Raw genomic sequence first — 13824 nt, 5'->3', positions numbered from 1 at the left:
CCGCTCGCCCTCCGCCTCCCCTGCGGCCATCTGCCCCGCTCCCCGGGTCCCCCGCGCCCTGCGACGCCCCTCCCGACGCTACCGCGCAACCTACCGCCGCCAGCCTCCTCCCGAAATTGCTGCAGAGACCCCTCCTTCTCCCATCACACCCCTAAACACCGCTCCCAATGGCTGCTCCCAGACAATACTGTGCCCCCCTCCACCCCTGCCGCGCCCCCCCCTCCCCCGTCCCAGTGGCTCAGCCAGCCCCCTCTCCCCAGTTCAACCTAGAGAGAACTTAGTTGTATGAGGGGGTCACCTCGGAAAGTCAGGCCCCGAGGAGGGACTGCGGCTGAGCCTGGTGACCCAAGCATGGACGAAGGAAGGGGCTGCCCTTCCACCTCCATCTCGGCCACGCACGCCCTCCCTGATTCACTGACACCGGGTGACCGCTGCCCTCCAGTCGCTAGGACAAGGGGAGTCGGACGGGCGCCTGTGGACCGCAGCTGGGGTAGCAGTTGGCTGTGGGTTGCTAGGCAAAAATAAACATCAGAGACACCTCCCATTTCCTTACAACTTCAAGCCTTTCCCCAGCATCGCCACTGGGAGAGACACACCGCACACCTTCCTTTCAGCTCTCGGCTGCAAGGGTAGGGCACCTCTGCTTCCTCTCATCCTCCGAGGTTTACAAGGTATCTTTTTTTCCCTTTTCCTTCCCAGACACGTGGAGAATTCCCCCCGCCCTTTTCATTTGTGGTCTACAGCCTCTTTCCCCCAGGAAAAACAAAAATTGGCTTCCCCGTCTCACACCTGTGCTTTGTCGTGTATATGGATGGCATACTTGTGCACCGCTGCCCACTTCACCCGTCAGGTATGGAGGGGAAAGCGCCACAAATCCTACAGACAGGGAAGAAAGTTGGGCCACCTTGCATGCATTTCCTTCCTGGGAGGTGCCTCGTTTCTGAAGCGCTCCTGGAGCCCATGTGTCCATTCTTTTCTATCCTGTTCCTCACGTCTCCAGGTCCCTGGATGGACTAAGAGTGCAGGCCCTAACTAGTGCAGACCTCAGTGTAGGGGGAGCTACCTCCTGCAGAGTTCCATGGGCTCTGCTGTTTGCAAATTGTCATAGCAACCTCCCACAAAGATCACCTCAGCTTGATACAAATGCCAAAAGAACCGTTCCCCGGTACAGTGTGAGCCTCGCAGGCTCTGGGGCTCCTGCGGGGCTATAAGGGGAGGGCACGGGGGATGTGGAAACCTTTGGCAAAGAGAATTCCACCTTCGGAGAGAAGGAGAAACAGGAGAGATACAGACAGAGACGCAGAGACATGCAAACGGACTAAGTTCCTTAACTTCTTTCCTTCCTTCCTTCCTTCTTGGAGTCTTTCCCAAGAAAGTAGAGCCACGGTAGTGTATTAATAACCGGCTCATGCTTAACTCGGCACCTTTAAATGAATCATGACCTAAATTTCCCCCAGCAAGAAATCTCTCCCTGTACTTATCACAAGAGACTATCTACGTTCAAACCCACCAGGGAGAGCTTGTGTAGAGTTCAGAATTAAGTACCAGAAAAAGGCTACTAAGTAGCAGAAACAAGGCTACAATGTATCTGAGACTCTCCGTGTGTTTTCACTTATTCTCCCACACTCTGCTGGCTTTCAAGAAAGCGCACACAGCTTCCCCCTCCCTTCGTCTTTCCAAACAATTATTTCCTTACCCTTGTTGAGTACTCCATACTACTGATGTTCAAAATTAAATATCAATTTCAGCATCAAATTATCCATACAATGTTTCAAACACCATTGCTTTTTTATAAATAAATACTCAAGTACGGTAGGCTGTAGCTTGATTTCCAAATTAATAATATATTTGTAGATTAAAAATAAGGAAAAAGGAACACATTTTTACAAAGAAACAAAATTATTGATTTTAATTAAAGAAAAGTATATACGCCATGCTTAGTGAACTTTACACTATCTTTTATTCTTTGACAATTTCACACTGCAAACAGTATTGATCATATCCACCCCAGCTCTCCCCATCCTCTCCCCCCCCACACCCCATCCCAGCTGTCTCTCACTCATCCGCCCCCAGCAACTCCCAATAATGTCCTCCTCCCTCTTGACCTCCTTATGTGCTTTTGTTTTGTTTTCCTTAACCCAGTGAATCCAACTAGCCCTGTCTGTAAGAATGTGACTGCTCTTGTCTGGTGTGGTCTTGTGCAGGTAACAGAGATCCCATGAGTTCATGGATGCAATGGCCATGTCATGTCTGGCAGACAGCTCGTGGGTGCAATGGCCATGTCATGTCCGGCAGACAGCTCGTGGGTGCAATGGCCATGCCATGTTCAGCAGACAGCTCACGTGTGCAATGGCCACATTGTGTCCAGGAGACAGCTCATGGGTGCAATGGCCATGCCATGTCCAAGAGACAGCTCATGGGTACAATGGCCATGTCGTGTCCAGCAGACAGCTTGTGGGTGCAATGACCATGTCATGTCCAGGAGGCAGCTCATGGGTGTAATGACCATGCCGTGTCCAGTAGACAGTTCATGGGTGCAATGGCCACGTCGTGTCCAGGAGACAGCTCATGGGTGCAATGGTTACATCATGTCCAGCAGACAGCTCATGGGTGTAATGGCCATGTGGGGGGCCCCAAGACAGCCTGACCACACAGCTGCCATGACAGGCTTGGAGGCCCAGATACAGCTTCTGGCAGACCCACCCAGTGGGGCCTGCATCTAAGAGGAAATACCTGACATTCCAAACATTCCCTATACCCCTAGACAAATGTCAGTCAGTCAGGATCCTGGACCCTGGAAAGCCCCTCACTCCAACCTCTGCTATGATTAAAACAAACAAACAAACAAACAAACAAACACCCTGCCTGGGCTCTGGGCTCTCTATTCTTACTACTGTATCAAACAGACAGAGAGACCGAGTTCAGAGCCTGAAGATAATAAAGGCTCTTTGCTTTTACATGCGGGATTTGGTCTCCATGGGGGTCTTCTGGCGGTCCCTACGATCTGGGCATAACAGCCACGTCATGTCCGGCAGATGGCTCATGGGTGCAATGGCCACGTCATGTCCAGCAGACAGCTCATGGGTGCCATGGACACGTCATACAGCCATGTCTAGCAAACAGCATTTCAGTCTTCCTCCCAACCCTCCAGCTCTTCCAGTCTTTCCGCCCTGTCTTCCAAGATGTCGTCTAAGCCTTGTGGGGGGAGGGACGGGATCAATATAGACACCCCATTTAGAGCTAAGTGGCTACTAAGTAGAGTCACTTATTCGCAGCACTCAGTTGTTGGATTAACTGCAGATCACTGATGTGAAGTGTTTCAGGGCAAGGACTCAACCGCACTACCCTATGTATGCAAATATAACTACTCAGAAGCAGTTTGACAATACCTCAATTTATCATGACAATTAGTAGTAGGAGATTCCCCTTGGGAAGTAGGTTCCCCCAAGCCACGGTCTTTTGGGTCAGTTAACAATAACAGGAATGGATTCCTCGAGATGGAGCAGGTCTCAAATCCATTACAAGCATGGTCGGTAACCCCCTATAACCTTCAGGCCTCTGTTGCACCAGTAGACACACCATCCCTGGAAGATTGGTACTGTAGCCTGCAGAAAGCATTATTGTGTAATGTCACCGATGGCTCTTCTCCTCCAGTGATCTGTATAGAACCCTCTAGCACCTTTATCCCCTAGCTAGCCAGCAGGGAAGATATTTTCAGGTCAGTTCCACCATGATTATATCCTACACTCAAGTGTGCTGTGTCTCCAGCAATAAGCTCTTCTTACTCTCTAGTTCTGGTAGGCAACCATGGACAGTGACAATGGCCTGTGTTGTTTGGGGTGCCTCTGGGGTTCCCTGACCAATAAATCATAGGAACATAGATATAGATAGATAGATGACAATTAGCTAGATAGAAGATAGATAGATAGATAGATAGATAGATAGATAGATAGATAGATAGACAGATAGTGATATGTTTAAACTTTTTGCAGTTCTGGTCATTGAGCCTAGGGCCAGATGCATATTGGGCAAACACTCCTACAACTGATCTATACACTGATCCGGTTGTTGCTTTTTTTTTTTTTTTTTTTTTTTTTTTTTTTTGTCTACTTTGCTATTGTTGTTGTTTTAACTTTTTATTTTGAGACAGAATCTTGCTAAGCTGCAGAGGCTGGCCTTGAACTCACTCCAGTCACGCAAGCCTTAAGCTTGTGCTCTTGAGTAATTGGAATTACTGCTCTACACCAAATAGGCCAAGTTTAGGATATTATTTTATATGACAGGACAAACATGATTTCAATGGAGTGTGTGTGTGTGTGTGTGTGTGTGTGTGTGTGTGTATGTGTGTGTGTGTGTTTGTCTATGTCATGTCCATGTCCATGTGTGTGTGTGTGTGCATGCTTAAGGGAAATTTGCAGCCAACCTAAATTTTAGCTATTTTGATTATAAATGGCCCACTTTTGAAAACCATATTAATTCTTACTGACTTCTAAAATAGCTTGGATTTCCCTCATTCTGTTATGTGCTGGTGACCTGAGCGTTGATGACTGCCCAATAGAAATGTAGGCTTTGGAGAAAGAAGAAACTGGGAAATTCTGGGAGATACTTTCCCCAAACTGTATCAGTAGTAATTATACTATATAATCATATGATGAATGTTCCTCTTCATTAAATGCTATAACTCGTACTTAATCTTCATAACCTGCAACCAGACCAGAACTGATTTGACTTTGGACAGTAGCCCTCTCAGGGGCTCCATTCAGTTAGCAGCCCCGTTGTTTTTTTTTTTTGTTTTGTTTTTTTTTTTTTTTTTTTTTTTTTTTTTTTTTTTTTTTTTTTCCCCTTTGGCTTTTGCCCATTGTAGATCCTCTGTGTGTTCTGGAATATTCATAATCTCGAAAGCCAAATTACCAGCAGGTAGGCAGGTATTGGCAAGAGCAGAGAGAGGGACTCACAGGAACTTAGAACGGCAGCTGTAGAAAGCAGTTGATTTTGTACTGGGAAAAATACTGATCACAGGAAACAACATGTGAACGAGCAAGAAAATGGCTTCCAACTACCGGCTCTCATTTAATCCCTTTATCCCAGAAGCATTTTCAAAGAACTTAGTATATGCTAGGCATAAAAGACATAAGGACTCATCAGACGTAGTGAGCTAGATTTCAGTCTGATAATCTGTTAGGACCACATTCCTTTATCCATTTAAGCAAACAATAGTAATCAACTAGCATATGTTGACCCCATTAGTGGTGGATTGCTAAAGTCTAAATGTTTCTATCACCCCAGAATGCAGATGTACTGATCCTAGCCAACAAAATGACTGTTCAGGAGGCTGGTCTCTAGGGAACGATTCAATCCCAAGAGCAGGCACTCAATTCCCTCAAGATTGGGAATAGTGCCTTGACACAAGAGATTCCGGGAAGCTTGTAGCCTTTCCACTAGGTGGGTTAATAGTGAGCGGTACCATCTGTGAATCAGAAAATGGGCCCTCACCAAACACTAAATCTGCCAGCTCGTTTATCTGGATTTTCCAGCCTCTGATCTGTGAGAAATAAATTTTAGTGCTTTCTTAAGGCTATCAAGTTTCTGGTATTTTGTTATAGCACCTTGAGTGGACTAAGACAGAAGGCTACACATTTAAGCAAATAGTCATGGCTGCCAGAACCCTGTTTAGAGTTCAATTGTCCGGTAGGAGAGAGAAGATACGTAATGCTATGTTGGGGCAGTAAGCACTATTGGGAGATGGTGGGACCTTTAAGACATGGGCGTGTCCTGTGAGTGGATGTTGAGATTCCAGTTTCCTCTCACATCTGTCTGCTTCCCAAACTTAGAGGTGGGGAGTTTTGTTCTATGACATACTTCTCACCGTGGTATAACATCTCGCCACAGACAACCCCACCCCACAAACAACCACAGACTGAGCCCTCTGTAACACTGAGCTTAAATAACTTCTTCCTTATAAACTGTTCACCTAAGGTAATTTGTCACCACAATGGGACCTTAACCAACAAAATGGGGGAAAGAGAGAAAGCCATGTCCTAGAAGTACAGGTGCTTTGATAAAGGGCCCACCGAGGACCTGGGAGATGGTTCAAAGGATGAAGAACTTGCTGGTCAAGCCTGCGGACTTGTACTTAGATCTTCGGGATCCACACAAAGATGGACACAGAAGGTCATCTGTCATCTCAGCACTCTTAGATGGAGATGGGAGGTGGAGACAGAGGGATCTTGATAGAAGCTCATGGCCAGCTAATCTAGCTTGTGCAGTACCAAACAACAAAAGACCTGGTCTTAAACAATGTAGAAGTCAAGGATGACCCAAGGAGCTGCCCTTTGACCTCTGTACTGGCCGGTTTTGTGTGTCAACTTGACACACGCTAGAGTCATCAGAGGAAGGAGCCTCAGTTGAGGAAATGCCTCCTTGAGATCCAGCTGTAAGGCATTTTCTCATTTAGTGATCCATGTGGGAGAGCCCAGCCCATGCTGTATGGGGCCATCACTGGGGTGCTGGTCCTGGGGGCTATAAGAAGGTAGTTGCAAGCCATGAGAAGCAAGGCAGTAAGCAGCACCTGCCCATGGCCTCTGTTTCAGCTCCTCCTCTAGGATCCTGCCCTGTGTGAGTTCCTGTCCTGACTTCCTTCAGTGATGAACAGCAACTCTGAAGTATAAGCCTAATAAACCCTTTCCTCCCCAACTTGCTCTTTGGTCTTGGTGTTTTGTCGCAGAAATAGAAACCCTAACTAAGACAACCTCCATATGTATGTTGGGGCAAGCTCATACCTGTACTAATTCATATATGAGAACATATACACATTCAGGGGTGCATGCACATGTACACACACACACACACACACACACACACACACACAGAGAGAGAGAGAGAGAGAGAGAGAGAGAGAGAGAGAGAGAGAGATTTGAAAAAAAAAAAACTTCCAGATAATTTCATTTTATATGTGTTTTGCCTACATGTATGAGTGTGCATCATGTATATGCCTGGTTTCCAAGGAGATCAGAAAAATGCATTGAACACACTGGAACTGGAATTATAGATATGCTTGTCAGTCACCCCAGGGTGCTGGGGACCAAACCTGGGTACTCTACAAGAGTATGAAATGACCTTGACTACTAAGCCATCTTTCCAGCCCCATTAGAGATTTATAAAAAGGCTGGAAGACACAGCCCAGAGGAACTTCTACTTAACCTCCACCTCAACAGCACCAAGACAAATGCTAGCCTGAGAAGGCCAGCTGCCCCAGAGTTGCTGGGGAACAGGAGAGCTGTGACTATATGGGGCTCCCAGCAGCTGGACCCCCTCTCCTTCCTCGTGGGCCCGGCCACAGCACTGCCATCCCAGAGAGCCGTGGCTGATGGAGCTAGCCTCCCACAGAGAAACCCAGGGCTGCAGTTAAAGCCACCAGCCTGGAACAGGATGATTCCAGGGCACCAGGGAATTTCTGCTGACGGCTGCACCTGGGAGGAGACGAACCTGCAGAAGGAGAAACGGAAATGATGAAAACCAGCATGGAGTTTGCTGTTGGGGAACTAACGGCTACCTCACAGAGAGGAGAGAGGGGAAGGGTCCCATGGCTCAGGTGTCCTGAGTCTTTGGTGTCATTTACCAGAAGCGATGGCCTCTAGTAGTGAGGGACAGGTGAGGAGGAAGGAGTCTGTCTGGGAACATTCTCACACCAGATGTTGCTGCTGGCTGGTCTTAGCACAGACTAAATAAAATTTACTGAATGGAACTAGTTTATTTTAGCTAAGGGTGGGCAAGGTTTAGCTATGGGCAATCATCCAACTTTGGACTGTCAGGACTTCTGGTAAAAATGAAACTTGATTCTTTGGTTCTTGTGTGTGTGTGTGTGTGTGTGTGTGTGTGTGTGTGTGTGTGTGTGTGTGTGTGTGTACAGGAGGCATATGAATTATTCTGGGTCGGGTACTGGTTTGGTATTTGGAACAAACCAGATAAAGTCTTCCTTCGTGCGGCTTAACGATCTAGTGCGGTGGTTCTCAACCTGTGGGTCGCGACCCCTTTGGGGGGGCTCAAACAACCCTTTACTGGGGGGGGTCACCTAAGAATATCAGAAAGCACAGATATTTACATTACAGTTTATGACGGTAGCAAGATGATAGTCATGAAGTAGCAACGAAAGTAATCTTGTGGTTGGGGGTCAGCACAGCATGAGGGACTGTATTAAAGGGTCGCAGCGTTAGGAAGAGTGAGAACCACTGCCCTAGCATAAGGAGAATACATTTAACCCTCAATCCATACATCACGTCTGGCGGGGGATAGCACTACCTAGAAAATGAAGAGAGGGACATGGCTCAGTGTCACCGAGGGTCACTGCTCGGGCATTTCTGTCAAGGTAACCTGGCAGTAGATTTGAAAGAGGTGAGGAAAAAAGTGCAAATCTCTCGGAAGAGAGCCTAGCAGACACAACGGTGCTCAGTTCGCTGCACATTTGGAGGACAGTAAAAAGGAAGTCAGGCGGCTGAAGGGACAAAGTGAACAAGGCGGAAAGCCAGGTGACAGGCCACGTGGTGAGACGGGACCTTCCCCTGGACACAAGAGGATTTGAAAGATAGGTACTGGAAGACACATCAAACCAGGATGGAAGATGGAGGATCAAAACTCTCTACCCCCCCCCTCTCTACACACACGCATACACACACGCACGCACACCGCAATTCTCCCTGATCTAAGTAAGCATTATGAAATATTAGGAACCATGTAAGTGTAAGACATGGTCTCACCTCTTGAGGAACTTCCAGGGCAGAGTAGGAGAAGAAAAGCCACCATTAACACACGCATCCCTTGCACACCGAAGACGTGCCCTCTCTCTCAAACTCGCTCTCTACATTTCCACCCACTCCCTACCGCAGGAGACCTGATGGGCGGCCGCGAGGGCTCTCTTGCCCACTGGCTCCCAGCGGATTGGACCAACAGGCACCACCAGCCAGAGATCAAAGGGCCTAGGGACAATGAGGTCGGCCACCCATCTCTCTGAATCTTCCATGTCAGCCCACCAGTGAGTTGTCACTTCCCATCTTATTCGTTCTGTGTGCTTGGCATGGAGGCTGGTGCCTTGTGCGTGTCCAGTGATGACTTCACCACTCAGCTACACTCCAGCCCTGGATGTGACCTCGACTGAAGCCCTCAGCTCCTGTTGGGCCGCCTTTTTGCCGTCCCCCTGCCCCCTTCAAGCCTAGAGGTAGCAAGGACTCCTTGCGGTCGCCAACCGCGCGCATGCGCGTTCTTGATTTTCTTTTATCAGTGGCCCTTTGCCCTACACTGCTTTGCAGAATCCTTCAATCAAGCAGCGACTGTGCCATGTTGTGTTACGCCATGTTCCGGCTGATACTGATCATGACTCATACAGTTCCTGGTTTGGGATTTTTCCACTTTTATGAGGGTGCGAAAGTGATATGACTTCAGTAGAAACTGAACTTTGACCTCTTTGGTTTTTGTATCTTTTCCCAGGATAACGACACGTGAAGTAATTTTCTCAGCAGAATGCGCGGCAGCAGTGAGCCGCAGCAGGCATGAGCTCTCAAGGGTAAGCCCACCAATATTCTTCAAGGCCCAGTTTGCCTGAGCTCTGGGGGGTTCCTAGATTAGGCAGACTTAATGTGTTTTTTTTGACTTAACGGTATTTTCAGTTTAGGATGGGTTTATCTGACTTTACCCTGAGAGCAAATCAAAAAGCACCTCTCTAAGTACTCTACCCTGTGGACTGCGGAGGCTAAGTACCAGATAACTACACACGGCTAGAGAATATGGGTTTGGAGGAGTCAGAGTAGATTCCTCAAAGAGGGAGAATTGCATCATGGCTTAAGAAAATGGGCAGACGGGCTTTTCCTGGGCAAAAGAATGGGCATTCCACGCAGAAGGGAAAGAGAAAATGGAGACAAAAAGTAAGGACCACAGACAGAGATGCTCATGGGTGACTCAGCCCTCCACCACTGGCAGAATCCACAGGCTAACTCGCTACTGAGGAGGAACGGTTGTTTTGTTCCATTTTGTACGTTTTTAATCACCGATCAATGGTCCTGTTACTTTGGGACCTGTGATGAGGACAGCATCATGGCAACTCTGTGTGGTGGAACAAGACCGCCCCTGTCATCCTCAGAAGGTGAAAGGGCACAAGAGGAAAGAGCTGACGTCACAAGTTTTCCTCAAGGGAATTCCCCAGTGACATGAGGACCTCCCACCAGTCCAACCTTGTAAAGCTTCCACCATTTCTAACATTCTTGAATAGTTCCGTGAAGGAGACAAAGCCTGCCACACAGAGCCCTTAATTCCAGCACTCAGGAAGCAGGGGCAGGTGGATCTCCATGAGTTCAAGGCGAGCCTGCTCTATACTGTAAGTTCCAGGTCAGCCAAGGCTACATAGCATAGTGTTTCAATAAAACAAAATGAAACACACACACACACACACACACACACATACACACACACACACACACACACACACACACACACACACACACACACACCTAGATCCAACTACATCATCCCTAAAATGGACAATGACCTAAGAAAGGAGAGACTTGGCCGGGCAGTGGTGGCGCATGCCTTTAATCCCAGCACTCTGGAGGCAGAGCCAGGCGGATCTCTGTGAGTTCGAGGCCAGCCTGGGCTACCAAGTGAGCTCCAGGAAAGGCGCAAAGCTACACAAGAGAAACCCTGTCTCTAAAAACAAAAAAACAACAACAACAACAAAAAAAGGAGAGACTGAGGGGCAGGGTACAAGGCATGCAGGTCAGGCACATTGAACGCTGGAGAGGAGTTGACACACTCTGTAGACGGAGTTCACAGGCCATGCATTGACGAAAGGAAAGTGTAGAGCACACATTGTGCATCGGTTTGACTGCCATGGAAGGCAGACTGCAGCCAAGGCGCCGGTTTGGAGGTCATTTCCAGGAAGAGCTGAGGGTGGTACCCAAATCAGTGCCATTTATTTTGGTGCTTCCTTTGGGGTCCAAGAGACCTGCCTACATTCTGATGCCAGGAGAGGCCTGAAGAGGCCGGGCGGTTTTTATTTTGCTTTGTTTTCTGATACCATGTGCTTTGAGAACTGACATACTCCTTCAGCCTACTTATCTAAGGGTTGTATCATAAAGCTCACTGGCACAGTTACCGGACATGAGATACAATGGCAAGATAGGCAGTGAGTAATCTTGGGATTGTGGCTATGGCTGGACAAACAACAAAGAAAAGAAAAGAAAAAAAGGTTTAGAATTCAAAGTGCCCTGCTAGTTACATCCTTTCCTAGTAGCCTGGGCACAGACCTAAGAGAAGGAAATGAGAGATTACATGAGGGAGAAATAGTGTCTGCATTCTGGAGCCCTTCTGGGTTTCTGGGTCATGTAAAGAATGGATTGGTGCACTAGCTTCTGGATGACATGGTATCTAGAATGTTCAATTATAAATTGAAGAGTTAATATAATTAAAAGAATATGCGCTGGGCAGTGGTGGTGCCTGCCTTTAATCCCAGCACTCAGGAGGCAGAGCCAGGTGGATCTCTGTGAGTTCGAGGCCAGCCTGGGCTACCAAGTGAGTTCCAGGAAAGGTGCAAAGCTACACAGAGAAACCTTGTCTCAAAAAACCAAAAAAAAAAAAAAAAAAAAAAAGAATATGCAAAACTCTGAAGACGCCCCTCAACCATCTTGTTTTTAAAAGAGCTGAAAGGAAGGCAGGATGGAGAAGACACAGGAAGAGTAAGATGCTTAGAACAACCCTGGTTCCCTGGAAACCCTGGACCCCAGAGTTCCCACTGCTTGTGGATGTGATACACCCTACTACAAGCTCAGGTTCTCCAGCTCCAGGTTGCATAGCTCAGAACAGGACACAAATTGATTCTGTCTTTGAATACAGGTCCATTTTGAAAAAGCACAGGAATGTCTAGGTCACTATACCCCCTAATCATTAGGGGTATAACCCAAGATTTCTAAAATATCCTTCAATCTAAGGGCATCTTAGACTAGTTTAGATGGAAAGAGATGCTATAAGACCCAAGGCGAAGGGGCCCTTCCGGAGTGCTCTCACAATAGTACACAGTATTTTTATTTTTATGTGACACTTTGTATTGATTGCCTTGGTGTCCTAAGACAAATGCTTGACAGAGACAACTTAAGGGAGAAAAGAATTTGTTTTGATTGACGGATTCAGAGTTTCAGTCTAACAAGACATGATGCAACAACTCAGGTCATGGTGGAGAGGTATGTGGTGGAAGATATTCACATGATGATGGACCAGGAAATAAAGAGCAAGGCAGAAACCAGGGACTGGGCATTTTATATATACATCCTTCACATATATATGTATATGTGTTATATGTTATATATATATCCTTCACATATATATATCTTTCATATACTATATATATAATATATACATCCTTCATACACACACGAACACACATATATCTCCTTCAAAGTCCTACCTAATGACTGACCGTCTAGCTAGGCTTCACCTACGAAAATAGCATCAATAGGTAGGCTCAAGTGTTAAAAACATGAACCTTTTGGGGGTGGGGAGGGTGTAAAAAAAGGTTTCCTGCAAGATCAAAACATTTCATCCTACAGGAAGACAAACACTCAAAACAGCTTCAGGAAGTCCCTGAAATTGGCCAGATTCACTAGGCCCCTTCCTGCCAGAGCAAGTAATAAAAGCCGAGAGTGCCTCAGACCGAAGAGAGCCAAGCTGTAAAGAAGATTCTGAGACCAGACCAGGCACCTGGAAAAAGCTAAAACCAGCCACACTACCTGGAAGAGGTTTAGACCGACTGAGGGACCTAGGAAAGACTCCCCAACCTATGGAGCTGCCTGCAGGCTGTGCACTGTGCTCCAGGTTCCCAGCTTTGTGGGCGGGTACCCGTGGTGGGGTGGGCTTTGGTGACGTAGCTGTCTCTGAGTCATTTCTGCTCCTGTAAGTAACCCCTCACCCATATTCCTGCAAATAGCACCAATAAAACGCATTGCTTCACCAAGTTGGACTTTGGTGGTATCTGTACTTTCATCTGTCGTGGGCTCCCTATCTTGGGTGAGTAGATATGTGTGCTGCATCTCCCCAGGATAAATTTTTTACCCAGTGGGGGGACATTTCAGATCCAAACCACAACACACTTATTATGTTATTGTTCTTGTAACTCTGCCTATATCGACTATCTCATGTATGTATACTATTACATACTATTAGTCATTAAAGACAAGGCTGTTACAGCAATGAGGGATGAACTACCTTCCCCAGATCCATAACAAGAGTCTATGTAGTTACTGTTTTCAGACTGGTTTTTGACCAGCCGGCTAACTACCAGCATCGCCTCAAACTCCTTATCACCACAAGTAACATTTCAGCACAAAATGAACTCTCCAGTTCTATATGGTCATCTTTAACCCATTGCCCAGGGCAAGCTTCCTCCACAGATGCTCAGTGAGGCACAAAGAATGAAGCCACATGCTCAGCGTCATAGGCGTGGGAGAGGAGCATTGAGTTAGATGTCATATTTTATGGTGGCTAATAAATCAAATTTAAATTTTTTATTACAGTATTTATTGTGTGTGTGTGTGTGTGTGTGTATGTGTGTGTGTGTGTGTGTGTGTGTGTGTGTGTGTGTGTGTGTATGCGTGCGCACGCATTGTCACGGCTCTGTGTGGAGGACAAACTGTAGTAATTGGCTCTCTCCTTCCATCATGTGGACCCCAGGATTGAACTCAAACTGTCAGGTTTTGCTGCAAGTACCTTTGCTTGCTGAGCCATTTTGCTGGCCCCTAAGTTTTTTTTTTTTTTTACAAAATTTCCCAAAGATTTTTAAAATCACAT

At 46.9% G+C, this 13824-nt stretch overlaps 1 long non-coding RNA gene across 1 annotated transcript; it reads left to right on the top strand.

Annotated features, from left to right (window-relative positions):
* The first annotated feature begins 245 nt into the window (after positions 1-245).
* Positions 246-12894, top strand: LOC119086191. Its single transcript, XR_005089417.1, has 3 exons — positions 246-671; positions 9481-9556; positions 12588-12894. It is a non-coding gene; the product is annotated as an uncharacterized LOC119086191 (long non-coding RNA).
* Positions 12895-13824: the final 930 nt, after the last annotated feature.

Source organism: Peromyscus leucopus, chromosome 18, assembly GCF_004664715.2.
Source record: "Peromyscus leucopus breed LL Stock chromosome 18, UCI_PerLeu_2.1, whole genome shotgun sequence".
In the NCBI taxonomy this organism is placed as follows: domain Eukaryota; kingdom Metazoa; phylum Chordata; class Mammalia; order Rodentia; family Cricetidae; genus Peromyscus; species Peromyscus leucopus.
This window is presented reverse-complemented; position numbering and strand designations above follow the sequence as displayed.